The 21874-nt window shown below is 41.2% G+C and overlaps 1 pseudogene; it reads left to right on the forward strand.

Annotated features, from left to right (window-relative positions):
- The first annotated feature begins 947 nt into the window (after window positions 1-947).
- Window positions 948-6624, forward strand: LOC101538276 (transcription factor E2F6-like; annotated as a pseudogene).
- The last annotated feature ends 15250 nt before the right edge of the window (window positions 6625-21874 follow it).

Here is a 21874-nt window from a genome sequence, read left to right on the forward strand (position 1 = left end):
CCCTACTTTCCCACTCGCTCCTGCCCATGGCAAACTCAGGGATTCTTTCACTGCCCACCAGCTTTCTGGCACAGAGTAAATGCAAGCCCCTGAATGGTGGGCAGGGAGAGTCCCGCACCTGCTCTGCTGGCTATTCTCCTCTCCAGCACCCTGGGGGTTAGCGTGCTGCGAACCCGGAGCTGGGTTGTGCCTGCTGCCAAGTCGAGAAGCCCTGATTAGAATAAGACCCAGCAGGTTTCTGCTTTCTCTCCTCTTTACCCTCGCCTTTCCCACCCTTACACAAACTAGGGGCTGCCTGTTGCTAAGGGCCAAAATAACAAGACCTGAGTGCTTTTAACTGTTATTTTAACAATTAAATCAGCGGTTCCTTTTAATTGGTATTTTTGGTATTTTAAAGACCCAGAGTCCTCCTCCAAGGGGAGGAGAACTACAGATACTGGAAGCAGCTGAACTTTATGAGGGAGAATGATTCTCTTCATAGAATGAACAAATAGACTTGGGAGGAAACATTCTGAATTCTAACTTTTTTCACTGAATGTTGGCCAGAGCTGGCCATGGGTCAGTGCGCTCACTAATCCCATTGATGTGGGTGGGAATACTTGGTACAGGGTCTGAAGTTGGGTCCAGGCAAAGCTTTGACTATTTTGAAAGCTTGAATTTTGCTTATTAATATGTGCAAAAGAGCTGCTTCTCTTATCTTCCTTCTCCATTCTTTCTGTTTCTATCCCTCTCCCTTCTCTATTCCCTGAAGTGAATACTGGACAGATGTTTTATCCAGTCATTTGAGCTGCTGTTGTTCTCATTTTTCTCAGACAAACATCCTGAACAAAGGCAACAATGGTAGTACTGCCATGGAATTTATTCTGGCTGATGAGACTGCATGGCACACCTTGACAGACAAAATGAATGTCATGCAAAATTGCTTTTTACGCCCAAATCCCCGTAATATGGCCCTTATGAAGATTAAAATTCATATCCATCTCATCTTGGGTATTCTCTGTGGAAACATTTTTGACAACAAAATGGTAACTAAATGACAAATGTTAGATATAAATATATTGGGAGACTCCTGCATACACATGGAAATAATTGGAGAGGATTTTTAAAGAAAGAGAAATGTGTAACTTTCATAATCCTCTTATTATGGAACACAATATTTGATTTAAGAAAAATGAAAACAAATACCTACTTTTTATTTCATATGTGTTTATGCGTGTAAATATTTTTGGTAAAGTTTGTTAGTGAAATTCATGTAATTCTCTTTGGACAAAAAAAAATCATAGGTATACCACCACTAATTTTGGCATATCTTTCCACTTTGCAAAACAAGCTGTCTCTTTACAAAGTAATTACTTATAAAACATAAATGAATAAATTGCTCCATAAATAGAAGATATTATTGTAGAACTATTACTAATTATTAATAATTACTAAAGTTTTGTCAAGAGCCAAGCAAAGTGCTTAAGAGTTTTACATGAAATATCTCTTTTGTTTTAGGTTTGGAGCAACACCCAGCAGTGCTAGGAGGCTGCTCCTAGCTCAGTGCTCAGGGTTCACTCATGGTGGTTCTCAAAGGATCATGCAATGCCAGGGATCAAATTCAAGGTCTTTTAAACCTGGATTATCTTATTTAAATCTTCTGACCATCTTAGCTATCATATCCTCTGCTTTTCCAAAACTAAAGTTTAGGAAGTCTGGTAACTTGTTAAAAGTCACACAATTCCTAAGAGGCATGGTTAAACTCTTCACAATAATGAAACCTGGAAACAGTCCAACTACCCAAGAACAGATGAACACATAGAGAAACTGTAGTACAGCAGAATACTACTCAGCTATAAGAAAAGATGAAATCATACAATTTGCAGCTACATGGCTGGATCTGGAGAACATCATGCTGAATTAAGTTAGACAGAGGACAGGTATAGATAAAGAATGATCTCCCTCACATATGGGACATAAAATAACATAGTAGTCTAGAGAGATAGTACAGTGGCTAAGGCACTTGCCTTGCAAGGGGCCAACCTGGGTTCAATACCTGGTACTCCATATGATCCCCTGGGTCCTACCAGGAGTGATCCCTGAGCACAAGTTAAGAATAAGCCCTGATACAGTGGGTATGGCCCCAAAACAAACAAAAAAAGTAAAAATATAAAGAAACAACAACTACTACTCAAAGAGAATAGAAACCAAGGACTGCTCTTTAACAGGAAGCATGTCATTATAGGGGAGTGGGGAAGTTGTGGGGACACTGGACATTGATGGAGGGAATCCGACACTTTGGTGGGCAGCGTGGTGTTGAGGAATTTTTAAAAACTTTTTTGGCATGAAACACTGCCATTGTCAATATTATAAACCATGGTGCCCAAAATAAAATAAAATAAAATAAAATAAACCAACACAAAAAGACAAACAAAAGTGACATGGCTGAAATTGGCCCTGGACAACCTCACTAGTGCTCGCACTTTTTTCACAGTAGCACTTTTACATTTGGGGGATGCTTTACTCTAACCTTAAGTAAGTAATGAAGACAAATCAAGGGCACAGAGAAGATGAGAATAAAATTAAAGTTTTGACCAATGATTTTCTTTTCATCATGAAGGATTTTAAAAATAAAGTAGATCATCAAGTATTATCACTAATTTCTTTGAGTATGGATGTGGATGGACAGAAAGTAGAAAACTATTCATCTTTTTTTTCTGCATAAGGAAACAGCTGTTCCATCATTGCAGGATGGACTCTGCAGGAACCCAAGAACTTAATACTTGATCTGAATGCAGTGGATCAACCTTCTAGCATGCAGGTCTCTTGGAAGGAAGACTCAAGATGGTATTTCATGATGTTCCCTAAAGATAACTTTGATGCTTGGAAACCCATTGGATCCCTTCTGCTTCCCACACATTCTCCCAATTTTTACATACCTCCTATAAGAAACAGCCACGAGGGAATGAGAATTGCAGAAACAAACTCTATTCATTCAGTGAACAAAATACAGAAGGTTTATTTATTTCCCTAGAAACACCAGCAAAGACAAAGGAAGACCTAAAGAGGCACTGTGGTCCTAATGAATAGGTTAGGAAGGAGAGGAGACTTCTTGAACAAACAAAACCAAGGTTAGAGATCATGACTGTGCCTGCCAGGCTAAAATATGGGCAGGATAATGGTACCAAACTGGTCAGTAAGGAATGGGTATGAGAGGGCCCCCAAATGTGGCTTATCTATTTGCTGAAGTTTTGATCTCCAGGCTGAGAAAGACATGGCCAAAAATAAATGTTTAGGGCATGACATTCTTTCCATGTTAGGACACCACATTCTTGCTATTTGGTGACAAATGACTGAACAGGCTGCTTGGTCCATTTATGATCTAATTCCACAAAAATGGGTCTCTGCTTGTGACTTCTTCAGGAAAGAGTTAATGCTCCTCGGTCTTTGCTTCCTTTTTGGTGAATGATGGGCTGGGTCATTGACCTGGCTGCCTTCCCAAAGGGTTTTTTTCTCTTTTGCTTTGGACACTGCTTTCTGCCCTTATGGGCCAGAACACTGCTCTCACCTTCTTCTTTCTTTACTGGAGCTTGGAAATGTTCCTAACAGAACACACAGCAGCTTTCTGAAGACTGCAGAGAGAGGAAGGAAGACCTGGAAAAGCCTTTCCATTTTGAAAATGATGAGATTAAAGCCAGGGAAGTATCTGGGTGGGCAGATTTCTGCTTTGTGTAGGATGAGTCTAAAGTCAGACGGCCAGGAGTGCAAGAGCTCCCTTACTGCAGTCCCTCCAACAGACGGGACTCAGCTTCCAATAATACACGGTGACATTTACACAAATATTTGTGGTTCTGCTCTCCATCTCTTCTTATAGGAAGCAAGTAAGATTTTCAAATGCTTTTGTGATGTGATCAGTAGACAGTAGTGGGAAAGAATTTCCCTGAAACTTGACTTGCAATCAAAATAAGGAAGGAAGATCTAAAAGAACTGAGAGCATTTCAGCTCATCAGGATGTGGCACTCTTCAACATCTGGCTGTCCAAACAAGTGTCTTGCTTTCAATACTATTAACATGTGTCACTTTAATGAATATTTTCCTTTGGCGTCCATGGGGCGGTTACATTTTTGGCCATAATGGGGCAGTCTGTTGCTTACATTACCTGACCCACAGTCCTTTTTTCTTGTATTGTTGGCTGTGGGAAAGAAAAGAGTGGAAAATAGCTCAAAACCTGGAAAACAGTATTGCGAGGCGACTCAGCGTTTAACTGAATTGCTTCAAATAAAAGCTCTGGAGGAGCATCTAGGGGTTGTCTGTGACATCATGTGTAACAAAAGGAGCAATGAAACCCACAGCAAAAGGATGGGGAGAGATAACCCACAGGAGAGGCGATTTTTCCCCCTAAGACTGAGAAAGAAAGTCAGGGTTCTGCAAGCATCCTTTGGATTTTTTTAAGGAAACTTAACAGAGATAAGGAACTTCCTGGGCCAAAGAGTGTTTTTAAATGGTCAGTAGTGAAATAGTCTCAGTGACTCTTTTAAAAAGCCCACACAGGGCTGGAAATATAATACAGAGTTTAAGGCTCTTGCCTTGCATGCCGTCAACCACAAAGCTGATTGTTGTGTTTCACATATCTTAGAGACTGAGAAAAAGGAAAAAGGGCCCAAAGCCAGAGGGGTCTGTCCCACTGGGTGGCCCTTCATTGGAAAAACCATGCATGCATCTCCCACTTTCTTCATTCTCCTGGATGACACAATCACCTCAATCTGCAAATATTCTGCAAAAAATAAATGCTTAACACCACCAGTGTGGCCCTAGCAAAATTGGAGCTGTTTGTTAGGAATAAGGAATGAAGCAATGTACTTTGGGTGAGTGGCTCACTAGTCTGCATATTCCCTTAAGTGGTCTAAGTAGTTACTTTAATACTTGTTTAAATCACTTGCTTTCACAGCAAAACCCATTAAAATGTGTGAAGAATACAATCCAACTAAGATTTGTTTGGATGATCTTCATTTGAATTATTGCAGAATCCAAATAAGTTGAGCTAAAATACAGAATTTGAATTGGAAAGAATGACTTCTGTTGTTTTGCTTGCTATTTTTGTTGTGAAGGTCACCAGAGCCACAACTGGTGGTTCTGGTAGGGGTTATACAGTGCCAAGTATGAACAGTTGGACGGGGCACTGTGCAGGCAGGAACGTGGCGGGCCGGGAGCCCTGACCCCGCGTGCTCGCCCTGCTGGCCTGTGCGTTGCCCGTATCGTGGGGCCGACCGAGTTCCGCAGTGGCCCTGCCCCAGACCTTGCGCTGGGAGGGGGAGGCGGCAGCGGCGGGTTGGGGGCTGTGCCGACCCGGGTGGGAGAAGGCGGGAGAGCGGCGGAGTACGAGGACCAGCGGCTACGGGTCAGCAGTGGCCAGCGCGGAAACTGCCCAGCTTGCTCGTGGACCCGGAAGGAGACTGTGCGCGGCCGCTGCCCAGACCCCATCAATGTCAGGGGGCTGTTGCCATCAAAAATAAGAATTAAGTTAGAAGATAAAGTGCAATCTGTGTCCATGAGAAAAGCTCTTCAAGTGAAGAGACCTCGTTTTGATCTCTCACTGGTCTATTTAACTTGGAAATTTATGAATCTAGCCAGATCTGCCCCTGGGGGCATTCTTTTTTTTAAATTTATTTATTTTTTAATTAGTGAGTCACAGTGAGGGTACAGTTACAGATTCACACATTTTCGTGCTTGTTTTTCCCTCATGCAATGTTTGAGAGCCCATCCCTCCACCAGTGTCCATTCTCCACCACCAATGAACCCAGTATCCCTCCCACCCCCCCAATCCCACTCCCCTAACCCCACCTCGCCTCTGTGGTGGGGCATTCCAATTTGATATCTCTCTTTCCTTTTGGGTGTTGTGATTTGCAATAGGGGTATTGAGTGATCATCCTGTTCAGTCTCTAGTCTACTTTCAGCACGCATCTCCCTTCCCGCACAGGATCTCCAATCACTTATTACTTGGTCTTCCCTTCTCTATCTGGGATGACTTTCTCCTGGGGGCATTCTCCACCGAAATTAGGTGGTGACCAAGCTGGGGGTGTGAAAGCGAAGAGTGTTTGACATCACCAGCATCGTGGATGGCATAGAGCTGGTCGAAAAGAAATCCAGGAATCGTATTCGATGGATGGGGTCTGACCCGAACAGTTTTGGAGCAGTGCCCCAACCAAAGACGCTACAGGAAGAGCTTTGACTTGTCGGGGATGGAGGACGCTCTGGATGATTTGATTAAAAACTGTGCTCAACAGTTGTTTGAGTTAACAGATGACAAAGAAAATGAAAGACAAGCATACGTGACATATCAAGATGTCCATAGTATTCAAGCTTTTCATGAGCAGATTGTTATTGCAGTGAAAGCACCAACAGGAACCAGATTGGATGTTCCAGCGCCCAGAGATGACTCTATTACAGCGCTTATAAGGAGCACCAAGGGACCTATTGATGCTTATTTGTGTGAAGTGGAGCAGGATCACTCAAACAATAAAACATCTGAAAGTGTACAGGCCTTCTCTTCTAAAAGCAAATGCCCAGAACAGCCTGATAAAGAAAAAAAATCCTCCACAGCAAAGTGAGGAGCAGTGCCCCAACCAAAGACGCTACAGGAAGTGAGCTTGAAGTGAGCACCTGATCACGATTCAGAATTCCTGTCTTGGGATTTCTTTGGATATCCTCAATGGATGAATTTTGCATCAGATTTCATTCTAGGAGCAATAACTCATTCGTGCCACTTCCGCGTTATAAGTCAGTCGCAGCGTCCAGGCCAGTGGTATCTTTGATGGCTTCCTGCTTAGATGATGTGATAATTATGGTTCCCACATTTGAAAGCAAACTCTTTTGTGCCTGTTCACTGCTTTCTGTTTGTGAGCCAGACCTTTAGCCTGCTGAAATAATTGCATCACATCACTAAAGTAGGCGGTTCTTCTTGGACTTGACCCTTTTCCTTGAATATCATGTGTCATTATCACAAAAGAAATTGCCTTATACAGGCTCCTGCCTGCCATCCGTGACTGTGGTCAGTGGCTGAACACGTGCAGCTCGCTGTGATATCTTTGTATATATCTGTATGATGTGTAGATTGCTTATGAGACATCTAAATGAAGCTTAACCATTGTAAAGCCAAAATAATTTATATAAGGAGGGCAAGAAATTCTCTAATTTCCGTGGCATCTATAAATTATTAGAATCAACTTAAGGAGGGTTAGAGGGGAATTTTTTTCCCCCCAGACTTCTACATGTAGAAGTATCTTAGATGTGCTGTACATTCAACATCCATGGACTAAATCAGGATGGTTCCCAGCGCTTACATTAGATTCCAGGCTTTCTGTAGTTACTGTTTCCAAGACTGGTGGCCTGTCTCAAGGGGCAGATACAGAAATGTCATCAGGTAATGACTTCATTCATTGAAAGACGTGGATTCAGTCATGGTGGAAAATGAAAGCTATTTTTTCCTTTTTGCAAGCAGATTTTGTAATCATGTTTCTATATGCAGACTTTGCTTTTCAAATGGGGTTTCTCTTAATACCCGGCCCTCTCTCCAGCTCTAGTCCCGCATTTCCCTGGCTCTTTCTACCTCATTGGGTAAGGCATTTACCTCTCTGTACCTCAGTTTACTCAGTAGTTTACCATTAGACTATGAGCTCCTTGAGAGACTATGTCTTAATCATTGTTTTAGCCAGTGCCTTGCACCATGCCTGGTACATTAAAAAGTGCTCAATAAATATTGAAACAAAACAAAACAAGAATGTATGAACAGTTGGCCTCAGACATGCAAGCCAGTGCTCCTACCTCTGGAGTCAAAGTTCATATCCAGGACAGACACGATGCTGTGCTGTTGCAGCTCTCAAAGATCTTTTTGCAAGAGTGATGCAGTTATTTTATGCCTTTTAAAGTCTAACTATGCTGCTTATACTATCTGAATTTTCTTTTACTCCTAATTTGTGCCGTATTTTATCATTACCGGCTTGAAATGAATGTTTTTGAAAAATATACCTTGGATTTAGAATAAAAGTTAGCAGAAGAAGGAATGAATAAGAGTGTGACTGTAGAAACCAAAAAGCTTAATAATGAATCATTCAACACATATTTATTGAATGTTTTTCACAGCCAAGGTAATTACGTTATAATACAAGCCTTTATTATTTCCTTCAGCACCTGGCATACTACACTATATATGATGGTCAACAAATGTGCTGACAGACAAAACTCCATCTACCAGGGGTTTAACTAGCTAGAGAGCCTGTGTCATTTCACTATCATCGCCATCATCATCATCACTGTTGTCATCACCATTGTCATCAACGTTGTCGCCATCATCATCAACGCCACCACCACCATCATCATCAGTTGCTAGTGGGAAATTGCAGGATATTCCTTTTTAAATGAAGAGGCATATAGAGATTATGAACTAGGGTTGTTGAGGAAGAAAAGGAAAACTCCCAGGTTGGTCAGGATTCACGAAAAAGAGGAGTGGAAATGAAACTATCACCCACCTGGGCCCAGATGAAAATTTACCAGACTGTTAGGGGCTGCCATTTTCACTGCTGATTATTTTTCGTGTAAAGCTGTGAGCCCTGCTGGAAACAAAAAAAATTGGAGAACAATGCATGTTTTATATGTAGATATGCATGAAAGGTCAAATCTGTTGACACGTCTTCAACTAACACCTGCCCCTTGGAAGGGAGGAGCACCTTAATCCAGAGTGTCCATCAAGCCCAGCTGATGAGGCATGCTCGAGATAAGTGAAGGAGAATTGAAATATCAGCGTGTTTGAAAAAAAGACATTATATACATGTCATTTGCCTGATCCATCACTCACTAATTCTTTCAGCAAGCATATATTGAGTGCCCCTTGTCTGGCACTATGTTATATGATATAAATAAAACCATGAACAAAAATTAAGTTTCTGTTCTCATGAGCTTCCGGTACGGTGAGAGAAGCCAGACAACAAGCAAATAATGTCACACACAAACACCTGTATCTGCAAGTATATACAATGTATTATTAAACATGAATAATGCATGTGTGCCTAACACACATACACACACACACACCACAGAGTAGTAAGATCTCACAAACAAATTGGGTAGGTCAGGGCATAGAGGGAGAGGGCATTGGGTAATAGTGACGGGTTGTTGCATCAAAAAAGCTAGTGAGGGGCTGGTGCAATAGTATGGTGGATAGAGCACATGACTTGCATGTGGTCCACCTATGTTTGATCCCAAACACCACATACGGTACCCATGTCCATCTAAGAGTGACCCCTGAGCATAGAGCCAAGAGTAAGCATTGGGTATTAACCTTAAGTGCTTTAGGCTTCATCAGTGAATTGTCTCTTTTCCCTCCCCCTAGAGAAGCTTACAGTGCTCTTATGAACACATTTTATCCTCTGAGTTTATCTTTAACCTTTCCTTTGTTTTTTACCACTCATTGTCACAATTCCCCAAGTCAGTCTCGATTACTTATACGCCAAAACTCTTGGTGATTCTGGACTTTACATTTGAAGTGAATTGCTTGTTTTTATATTTTCACTATAGTCTTTTCATATTTTACTATAGAACAATGTTCTTTCCTTAAACACAAGAAGACTGTTAATACTGTGCTTCTAATATTTAGGAATTTAATGACTCTGAAATAGATCTACTCCTGGGCATCTGTCATAATTACTTGACTCAGGCTTTGGTTGCCATAGTTCCTAACACCCTAAAAGGTAGGGGTCCCACAGTGGGACCTTAGATGGACCCAAGGAAAGTGGCAAAGCTACCTGAGCATCAAAATGGGACATCCAGAAAGCATAAAAGCACAATCTTGATGCATGCTGTTATGAGTTAAGAGACCTCCATGGGACAGGACAAGCTGGACCAGCTTGAGGACTTTTTCTGGGATTTATGGTAAAGGACTTGCTTACTCTCAGAGGCCAGAGAACTAAATTTTGAAATCTGTATCTCTTACTATATTTATCCAAATAACTGCAAGTATTAATAAGAAGTGAACTTAGTTGTTTAATATGTACAACTAAAGGAGATGAGAAAAGCAATATAGCAATATGCCCCTGGGAAATAGAGTATCTCCTTTAGTTAATCCCCCCTCCCCACCTCCCACCCCCCACCCCACCCCCCACCGCAAGAGAATTGGCTCTGTTTAAATGCTTTTTAACTGTTCAGTTTCCTATGCGCAGTCCTATACCTCAAACCCTTTCAGATGTTCGATAAGTGTGCCAACAACTCTGCATTAACTGGGCCATTTTGGCCATCAGTCTGTAGTTTCCCCATCTCTTCCTTTCTCTGTTGGAGAGACTGGGGAGGAGGTTCTTGGCCATGGAGCACATGCGTCACGCACCTACATTTTGAACTCACAAGTAATCTCAGAGCATGACCAGATATAACCCCCAAACAAACAAACAGACAAACAAAAACCCTGCTAGTTAGGTAACATATCTCTAAGGGTATCTTTCAATAGAAATTGTGGCAAGAAAAATGTGCCTCCCTGGGGAAAGCTTCTATAGAATAAGGTGAAGGGACAAAGCTGCTGTGCTTGTTGAAAATCAGGGTTGGAAAAGTTTCATGGGAAGATAAGGCAAAATGGGGTAGCTTGCAGGGATGCTGACAGGGTCTGGGTGCAAGCTGTTGGCAGCTGTGTTCATCACGGGACAGTGGACATATGGAGTTATATCTGTGATTAGTTTTGAATGTTAAGGTTATGGATTATATTCTACTTCATTATACCAGCTGGGTCTTACACATTTTCTACTGAGAATGAGTTACTTTCATAATCAGAGGAGGAAAAATGGTCTCCTTCAATTTAGCATAATTGGAAAAGGATGACTTAGAGAAAGGAGGTCACTGCGGATGAGATATTCAGAATTCAAATCGCATGAGCTTTATCTGTGACTAGTAGTTGGTTTTGTTAAATGCTTTCAACAAATGTTAATCAGCTTGAGTGATGACCAGAATTTCTCAACTAGGACCATTTCTCAATGTGGGCCCCCAGAACATTTCAAGGGACCATAGAAGAAAATATTCACAGATGGGGTGCCATGGCATGAGACTAAGGGCCAACTGGTATGGGGAGGGGCCACAGGAAAGAAACAAGATTGTAAGGGGACATGGCCAGAAAAAAATTGAGGAACACTAATGCAGAGGAAAAGGAGAGGTGGGAAATGGGAGGGAAAGGAAAGACAAAGGCAGAGGTGGACCCTTCCACCATGAGATCCATTTAAGTGGTCTCTCGTCAGTGTTGGAGACTCCTAATCTTAGCGGCAGTAGCTAGTGTTCCTTTACTATTCTTCCTAGAATTAATATTTTAGGCCTCTTAACTCTAACTGCACAGTTGAAATGTTAGAATAGCTTTTGCAAAATGTCAACATCTTATCAACTTGGGAGAGAGGTTAGAATTTACTTGGTCTGAGCTGGGTATTTGGTTATTCTATCGTGCTGCTAGGGTTGAGAAAACCTAACAGAGTCCTAGATTCTGACTACATTTCCACTCCATCTGTTTCATTGTTTCTACACTCTTTCTTTGTTGTTTCTCCATGGCATCTAATTTCAAGGAAACCTCCCTCAAGTCTGTGTGTGGCAGAGTCTCGAGCAATATTTGTTTGGATAGCATTATCCTTTCCACAATTCTGTCTCAACTTCTGAAGGAATACTTTAAAGACACCTAACTCTGTTCCCAAAGTCTGGCCTTACCCTCTGACCTTCACGTGGTCTTTCTACTTCCTCTTGCCACTTGGTCTATCTCTCCTTCTCAAGGATATCATTGGTTTTGATATTTTTCTGTTGCCTCTCTTCCCTCCCACAGCCACGCTTTATAATTTTCAAGTACTTCAAATTAAATCTTTACCTCCTGTTAGTTTTTCATTCTCCAGTTGAGTTTTGCTTGATTCGAGTCAGTCCGTCCTCAGATAACTCAACAAACACAGTTCAGTCTGACGTCACATGGCTCTTTCTGACTTTTGTGATTTTGAATGGATTATTTGATGTTTTTGGCATTTCTGTTTTGAACTTCTCAAAAACAGGCACGATATCCAAGAAACATTCTGTATACAGAAGACACTCAATGCGTGGCTAACTGACAGCCAGTTCTCTACTGACTCACTGTGACAGCTCAGTCCTTTTTGCCTGGGCTGCATCCAGACCCTAACTCTCTTATCTCCCACACTGACTGGTTGGCTCTGCCATCTGCCCAGACCTTGAAATTAGAACCCTTTAACGTAGAGATCACTATCTGTGGGCACAAGTAACTCTGAAGGCATGACCAAACATACTCCCCACGATGAGCACGCAAACTTTTGGTTTTTAGCCAAAGGCAATGATGTGTAGAATTTGGAACTGTTTGGAATTCTAAGTTTCATGTTCCTTATGCTTTTCTCTAAGAGCTACCTCATTTCTAGGGAATTAATATCAGGCCAGCCTTTGACTGCTACAGCTGTTTAGCAATCCACAGATATTTTTGTATTGTTTGAAGTGGTGTTTGAGTATGCATTTTTCTCTGCTCACCTGGATGATGATTGGCCACTTGCTGCTAACCATATGTAACAGCTACATGGTTCTTTCTGAGTCTGAACTACCCAAATCCAGCTGGCTATTGTGTGCTCATTAAAATGATTCTTTTTTTCTTTTTGGGTCACACCTGGCGATGCACAGGGGTTATTCCTGGCTCTGCACTCCAGAATTACTTCTGTCGGTGCTCGGGATAACCATATGGGATGTTGGGAATCAAACCCAGGTTGGCCGCGTGCAAGGCAAACACCTTACATGCTGTGCTATTATTCTAGCCCCCAAATGGTTCTTTACTTGTTTTGTGGTGATGAATCTCTGTAGAGATGATCCACAATCATCCTTTCATATGTCTTTGGAATGAATTTGCTGTTCGGTTTGTGAGCAATTTTGTTCAATTTAAATCATGCTTAATAAACTTAATTACAATGTTGAGGAAGACATATTAGCTTAAAACATCAAGAAACTTTACAAGTATATCATTATTGAAAAAGAGACCAGCATGTGCAATTGAACTAAAACTGTTTACTTGTCCTCTGGATAGGGAATTTACCTACCATTGTGTACATCTTGGGGGGTATTTTTGGCTTTTTGAGTCACATCTGGTGATGCTCAGGGATTACTCCTGGCTCTGCACTCAGGAATTACTCCTGGTGGTCCTTGGGGGTCCATATGGGATTCGAGGGATTGAACCTGGGTCAGCTGTATGCAAGACAAACACCCTACTCCCTATACTCTTGCTCTGGCCCCATCATTTCATGCATTTTAATAGGGTATGAAGGGATAGGCAAAAATGATGTTAGGAAAAGGCTGAAGGCTTTTTTAAAGCCAGTATATATATATGTATACATATATAGTATGTATATATATATGTGTTCAAGTTCTTTAAAGATTGCTTCTGCTCCCTCTTCTTGAAAACTGTCTACCTCATAGAGGATGCATATGAATTAAAGATGTGTAAAATCCTTCATTTTGTGTGGGAAACAGAAAACTTTTTGGGTGAAGAGAGCCTATGAACAATGTCCAAAAGACCCGGGGACCTGATCAGCCACTCTGGGTCACAGAGCTGGCAGTTCAGTGCCAGGCTGGAGGATTCGATGCTGTTTAGAAATTATGTAGGCCACCACAGGGAGGCTCAAGGGCTTCAAAAGCTACACTCAGCAGTGCTTGGAAACCAGATAGGGCCAGAAATCTTACCTGGACTCAAAAATGGATCTTGGAAGAGGGCATTGTGCTACAGAGATTTCTCTCCACCTCATGCCAGGCTGATTTCACCTGGACACCTCAAAGGGAGGCAGATGTGTCCCTCAGCTTGCTGCAAAAGAACCTCGGCAGCCTCAAACCTCCAGAACCCAATCACCGTCATGCTAATGGTTGACCTTCACAGGCTTGCCCTGAGTCCCCAATGCATAGATTGAATTCACTGAAAAACAGGTATGCGAGACCTGTGACTGAAATCTCCAGGCTTGTCTAGAGTCAGGAATGGATTCCTCTCTCATTTCCTTTCACTTCCAGTTTTCTGGCAGTCATGCCCATGAACCACCTCTGGGCCCCAGTTAAGCGCATTAACAGCCATGATCCAGAGACTTACAAATGAATATCAGAAGAGAGCAACACACCACAGAGATGCCTCCAGACTTCCAAGTCAGCATCCAACCTCTTAGTGATATCTAATACAAGTTTAATGCCTCCAAGGTGAGATATAAAAATTTTCATACACTTTCCTCAAAGGAAAACTTTTTGGATCACTTTTAGTCAGTTATTTATAACAAGCAATACAAAATAAATTATTTAGCATCTGCTTTTGGGGCTGGCTTGGGTGGTGGTGGTGGTGGTGGTGGTGGTAAAATTCAAAATAATAGTGGTGGGAAGATATAATAGTGTTGGGATTGGTGTTGAAATATTGAATGTAATCAATTACTGTGAATAATTCTATAAAAAAATTTAAGAAAGAAATAAATAAAAATCTAACCTGGGTTAGGTGCATCCAAGGAATGGGCCCTAAATACTGCACTTGCTCTCAGTCCCAACAGAAGTGGACAGTGACTGAGTTTGTAACTTGTTATCTAACTGCTTTATATTATGTTCAGTGCTCCTTTGGGGACTCTCCCTGATCTGCAGAGGAGGATTATCCCTCACTTTGGATCTTGTTAGGCTCACTAGAATGGAAGGATAAGTGACTTCCCAAGACACAGCTGCTGTGATCTCCTAGAAGCAGGGTGACTCTTGGCTGTTGACAGGGTGACTCTTATGTAGAATGAAGCTCATCCTCCAATCTCTCATGCTATTGATTCTCCTTTTTTGACTCTTATTCCCAGTGACTATTCCTCCATCAAATATTGTTATTTGAAAAGGAACTGGGGGTCAGTATTCTTATGTTTTTTGCTCCCCTAACATCAGTCTGGTGAGAATTATGTCCAAGAGCTCTGTGGTGTTGCTATCATCACATTCTCTGGGTATCCTGATGTGGAGCTAGACCCAGTGGAGATCAACTTTCTTAGTCAAGGCTTTACTTTACTTGGTTGCAGTTGTTTCTCTTTAATTTTGAATCACACCTGGCAATGCTTAAGCATTACTCCTGCCTCTTTGCTCAGGAATTACCCCTGTCAGTGTTTAGGGGATCAGATGGAATGCAAAGGATCCAACTCAGATCAGCCACCTGCAAGGCAAGTCCCCTTACCTGCTATACTATCTCTCCAGCCCCTTGTTTGCATGTATATGTTAACTCTTATGCTTCAATAGGAATAGAAAGGCTATTGCTTTCAAAGGAAATTTCAGGCACCAACAGCAAGAAAAGACTTGTTGGGGGGCTGGAGTGATAGTGCAGTGGAACGGGCATTTACTTTACACACAGCTGACCTAGGTTCAGTCCCTGAAACCCCATATGGTCCTATGAACATCTCCAGGAATAATTCCTGAGTGCAGAGCCAGGAATACCCCCTGAGCATCACTGAATGTGAAACAAAAAGCCAATTAACCCTGCGTGTAAATTAACACTAATACAGTTACTAATTCCTTGACAGATAGTATCCAAAAAAATCACAGGTGTGTATATGCACATGTGCACACACATACTCTCACACATACATACCATGACATTCATTTGAAAATAATTGTTATTTTTATGGAAGCTATAGTGTAAGTCCCAACTCACCTCATTTAATAAAATACAGCATTCTGTCAGGATAAAAGTGTTCTTAGATTCTAGATTAGAGGAAATAACTTCTTTGTTTTCACCATCTGACCCTCAGAAAGGAAACTGAAAACACCCCAGGAAAGAAAATGGACTTAACTCTGTGGCTCCAGCATGTCTAGGGATTTCAAACCCGATGCTAAGACCATTGAGCATGGAAGGAAGAAATGTCAGTTGCACGATAAGGAGGAAGCTGAAAATAGTTGGAACAAAGGGGAGCTTATACAGTACTTAGTCTGGAATGAGGACAAACAGAGCAAAATGAAGTCGAGAGGGGAAGGACATGGCCCAAGAGGCCTGGAAAAAAATTCCTCAGTACTCTTACTTTTGGTTTCTAGGAGAGGAAAGTATCAAAAAAACTACCCTGGCCTTTTAAAGATGTTTGTTCAAACAGAATGAAATGGTTTCATCTAGCCAATATGATCTTTTTATCTCAGCTCTTGGAACCCCTGGATTTGCCTATAAGAGGTAAAATTCAGCTTTCCATTTTTTTAAAAAAGCTTTGAACACATACTTCTCTCATTAGCATTATGGGAGAGACCAGCAGGAGGGAAGGACTTAGACAGAGGAGCATGTGGGGTGATTTTGAAGCACCTTGAGTCTTTATTCTGGATACTGATTTTCTCCCCAGAGAAACAAAATAAAATGCTTTAAGGAGGTAAAATAAGAGGCTGTTTCACCTCTTACTCAGATGAGTCATTCCTCAGCTCCACAGCTCTTTTCTCTGTGGAGCTTTATCTAGAATCTTTGTTCATGTTTTTCATTTTGTTCCTGGACCTCCTCAAGTGCTGCCCAGGAGGTCTAGGGGGCTTCCTCTGGTGACTCTTGGCCAAAGTTTCAGAGGTTCAATGCAAAGATCTGGGGATGTGTTGTCACCTGGGCCCTGAGGTGCCAGAGACTACCCAGGACACCGCTGAGGTGCTATAGCTGGCAATGTTTGAGGGACCATGTGACTGAGATTGAAATACCATGGTACTAAATCTGGGCTTTATCTTTATGGGTACTTCATAGAAACATTTGTAAATAAAAAAATCAAGATTCAACCCAAAACCTTTCTATGCCATTCACTATGCTAGAAGCTTTGTGCAATTCACTTACTGCATTCTCTAAAGACACAAAAGAGAACAATAATTTGGTTTGCTTTCAAGCAGGATTATTGAGGCAAACGAAGTGAATTTGTTTGGCCCTGGCTCCCACATCTTGTCCCTAACTGGACTTGTATTATGGCATGTATGACAACAAATATTTGCATTTTTCTGGGTGGCAGGGAGCAGAAGAGAGGTAAATCAGTCAAAAGAGTGGACAGAAAATTTAAGTATTTGTTGATATTTGGTCATTAATTATGCCTCTGTTTCCTTCTATATTCTAAACTCAAAAGAGATACAATAGGAGTAAATATTGAATGTTGGGATTGGAAATAGCAGAGAGGAATACGTGCTTTTAACAGGTGATTGCAACCAGATTTCCAATCACCCCTCCACAAATTGATTGAATTTACCCAGCGCAAGCAGCGTGGTTTGAGAGAAAACTCATCCTGGTCATATTTGTTTTCCACATGGAGGAGATGGCAATGGATAGTGCTCTCTAGAGATGGAGAGTCATCTAGAATCTGCTGGAAAGGAGTATGCTTGTCGAGTGCAGGAACATAGGGTCTTGGACCATTCTGATTTATATAGCCTTGTGACATGCGCAGAGTTCAACAATCATTATTCTGGATCATATCCTTATTTCCTGTCTTGCTGCTATCAGTAAAATCAACTTTCTTCTCATTCTTGACCAGGAACTTCCCCATGGTCCACCTTGCGCACAAGGCCTTAGGTAATAGCCTAAGATGATTGTGTTCCACTTCTGGCAAATACCGCCTCTCTTACACTCTTGGGTTACCAGTCATTCAGTGGAGGAAGCAACCAAGATAATCCTTTAACTCAGAGAAAAAAATAGGAGGAGGAAGATGTTTTTATTTCAGTTCATTGGTTTATTTTTTTACTTCTAGTCCAAGATGAAGTTAATCAGAAACATTTGATTTGATATAAGAGTTTTGAATGCTACAGAAAAGGAGAAAGACACAAATATCTAAAAATATGATATGACAGATACAGACATATACCCACATCAAAAATGGCTTTGGCATTGCTGAGAATATTGCTTAAATTTGTGAATGCTGAGTAAATTTGTGATGATAAAATATCAGGCACATTTTGACCTTGCTCAGGCATGATATCACATAATTATATTGCAAAAATGGTTAGGTGTAGACCCTGACATATCAACTTGGCATTTAACACAAACATCATTTAATGGAGAAAGATGTTATAGCCAGCTTGACACTCTTGAAAGCCATTATGGTTAATATTTGAATGACAAAGTTTCTCTCTAGGTAAGTTTCAGAATATGACTTCAGTGTATAGGGGTCAGGGTGGTGATACATACTTTACATTTGTCTAGTGCATTTTTAACATTTTGTTCATTAATATCCACTGAGAGTTCTTATACTTCTAATTAGTTAGAGCATCCCTGGTATGGTTACTGTTTTCTATTGCCTTGAAACATAAATCAGTCAACCACATAGAACAGCTGATCCTTAGCTGGACTCAGTGCCAAAATTTCAATCCCAGGACTGATTCATCTCTTCGTGATCTTGGCAATGTCACTTTCATCATTGCCTCCACAATTATTATTTTAGTTGCCTCCACTACTGGTTGGTTGGCACTTGGCATGATTTCTGCATTCATAGAATTGCAAGATGAGTACAGAAGACAGACCATTAGACAAATCATTACAATGAAGTTCTATCTCTTTGGGGACTATTTTAGGGGATATTTTTAGGAGGCAAGAATCCATGGCAATTCTGGAAAGGAGTTTCATCTCCTCTAAACAGACAGATTAAACTGTATTTGTGTTTTAAACTGAGACTTCCAAGTTTCCATGAATGTTCAAGGCAAGATGTTTTGCGAAGAAGGAACTTGGGAACTTGGTTAGCTATAGAGACAAGAGAACTGCTAGCACAGATTTGTTTGTTTTTGCTTTACTCCCAGATGTGCTCAGGGCTTACGTTTGGCTCTATGTTCAGGGATTATTCCTGGTGGTGCTCAGAGGATCATATAGAGTTCTGGGGATTGTACCCTCATCAACCATGTACAAGGCAAGCACGCTCACTGTATTATCCCTGGAGCCCTTAGCACAAAGTTTTAGTCCAGAGAATACAAGTTTGCTGGCCAGATGAGGCATGAGCCTGGAAGTTGGGGTCAGTGAGGAGGAATGTGGTCAGAGTAGGTAAATGCTTGGTTCCCTTGAACAGTAAATAGAAGCAATAATGTCCATCTTATATGCATAAATGAGAATCAAAGAAGAAAATGTATTCAAAGTAACTTCACTACATATGAAGCATGAAGCATAATGAAGCAGTAGGCAGTAGGCAAGGCTTACTCTTTTTTTTTTTTTTTGCTTTTTCGGTCACACCCGGCGATGCACAGGGGTCACTCCTGGCTCATGCACTCAGGAATCACCCCTGGCGGTGCTCAGGGGACCATATGGGATGCTGGGATTCGAACCCGGGTCGGCCGCGTGCAAGGCAAACGCCCTACCCGCTGTGCTATCGCTCCAGCCCCAGGCAAGGCTTACTCTTGCAGGATCAGAAGAATTTTGCACAGATCAATGCCCTGCCAACCTTTTTCACCAAAAGTGCCACTCTTTTGACCAAAACTGCCAAGTGTAACAACAATTTGGAGCAGTTGTGAGTTGACATTGGTATTGTGTATTTATAAATTTTTTTTGAGCTTTCTCATGCTGGCTCTTAGACAACTTTATTAAGATTTGCAACTAAAGAGAAACTAGGCTAGAAGCTACATCCCAGAACCATGAGATTATATCTCAGAACATTTGTTCTCACAATGGGATAGGTGACCTTAAAACTCCCAAGAGAAATGTGTTGGCTTTATCATCTTTTATTACATTCTCTAGAAACCTAATCAGTGAAGAAAGGATCAGCTTTAAAAAGAAGTAATCAAATTTATTTTTGTAAGTAATTATTTTTCTAAGTAAATAAATTTATTTTTCTTTGTTCCCATGAAGAGTTTAATAATGTGTTTCAGCCATTTAGCTTCAGAATTACTGATCTGTTTAATCTCCTATGTTGGATGAATACAAATATGAGATTTTGCACCTAACACATACCCTATGTGATTGTATAGACTTGGCATTTTTTATTTTCCAGTTTTCTTCCTTAGATATGAAAGAACTAAGTCAGGTGAATGTTTCATCTGATTCTTTCTGACTGCAAATGGGTTTTGTGTTTGCTCAGAAAAAATTTGTGTAAGGGTGAATGAATTTTCACACTTACTGTACCTGGTTACCAAGCTTCTTGAACAGAAAATATGGGTAAAGTTTGAAGCCAGGGGAAGCTGTGAGGATATGGTTGGCTTTTTGATTCTGTTTCTTACAACTCCCATATTAAGGATGCAGAAAATGGATAATTTAGCACTGCTTACTGTGTTTTTTAGCATTGGCTGATTTTTATCACTATGGGAATCATTAATATTTCTCGAATGTTGAAGTGTTCCCTGGATGCCTCAAAGGCTGGGCAGCTCTGGGAGGTGTCTCCTGGAAGCAAGTCAAGGAAGTGATGGCAGGTAGCATGGGATTTGCTAGATGCATAAGTTATGGGTAAAGGACTTTGATATACTTTCTCCTCTTAAGAAAATATCTAATTGCCTTGGACTTTGGAGAATGTCACTGGGGAATGTATATGTATGTAAGAGGACAACAAGGAAGCCATTAGGTTACAGGAATTTTTTAAATAAGCCCCTTCTCAGTAGAATTGGTAGAACTTCAGTTGCTAAATAGCTACTCCTCTTCCTTCTTTGATAACTACATTGGGAAGCTCCATGTCCTTCTTGAAAACAAGTATAGTTCCTTTATGATGATTGCTGCGGCCAGCCTGATTGAATGCTTGGGACCTATAGCTCTTGATTCTGTCACTCCTCTAATGGTCTTGGGGCCTTCTGTGGTGGCTAATGATTTGACCTTTATGTGGTTTCATAGCACCCTCTAAAAGCATTATTAATTCACCCACATGGCAATAATTTGTCCAGGTAAATTCCTCAGGTATACAAGTTAGAGAGTTATTTCAATAAAAGCTTTTAGATTTCTTCTATCAGACTTTTAGCATATTTTTCACGGTTGGGTTTATCTCATCACAAAGTCAATAGCTACAAAGTAAATGCTTTGGTAACTGATGGAGAGTATCACTCTATCACTGTCACTGTCATCCCGATAATCAACAATTTGCTCTTGTAGGCCCAGTAATGTCTCCATTTATCCTAGTCCTGAGATTTAGCAGCCTCTCTTTACTTGAATTTCCCAACAGTGCTGCATTAGAGGCTTTACAGGGTCAGGAGAATGAGACCCATCATTGTTACTGTATTAGGCTTATGAATATGCCACGGGGAGCTTGCCAGGCTCTCCCTTGCGGGCAGTAAACGCTTGGTAGCTTGCCAGGTTCTCCAAGAGGGAGAACTAGGCTATCAGATGTCTTCTGGGAGCTTGGTTTTATAGTCTCTGATATTGGCCGTTGATGGGATTACACAGCACTGGGGGCAGTTTCTGGGTGTGACTGCCAGACTACTGGAAAATGGGGAATCTGGGTGGAAGAGGTCCATCCCGGTCCAAGCAGTCTTGGAGATCTCGGCCCTGGGTCCCGCAAACCTGGGTCCCTCTGCTGGTTCCTTCATGCGTGAGGCTCCTCTGAACATGTAGAGAGTGGCCTTGAGCATGGCTGTGGCTGGGTTCTGGAGGTCTTCAACTGCGGGGGCTCTGCTTGGGGCAGAGAGAGAGAGAGTAAGAGGAGATTTTACACATCACTTTCAAGTGAAATTTTGACATATTAGAGTGAAAAAGGATGGAAAAGAATTTCCAAAAGCATCAAGGAGAGCAAGTGTGATTAACAAGCTTGATTAACAAGAACCAAATGAACTGTCCTGTGTGCCTTGTGCATGAGTGACTTTCCAAGCCTGCATTTTTATAACACAAAGTTACAAGGATATTTAAGTCTCCAAATATAATCACCATTCAAAATAATGAAAAAATGTTCTTTTAAAATGAATAAATAAATCATGATCTTAGTTTTTAATATGATAATAGGCAGTTCTAAACATTCTTTAGCACAATGCTAAT

Source organism: Sorex araneus, chromosome 7 (assembly GCF_027595985.1).
Source record: "Sorex araneus isolate mSorAra2 chromosome 7, mSorAra2.pri, whole genome shotgun sequence".
NCBI lineage: Eukaryota > Metazoa > Chordata > Mammalia > Eulipotyphla > Soricidae > Sorex > Sorex araneus.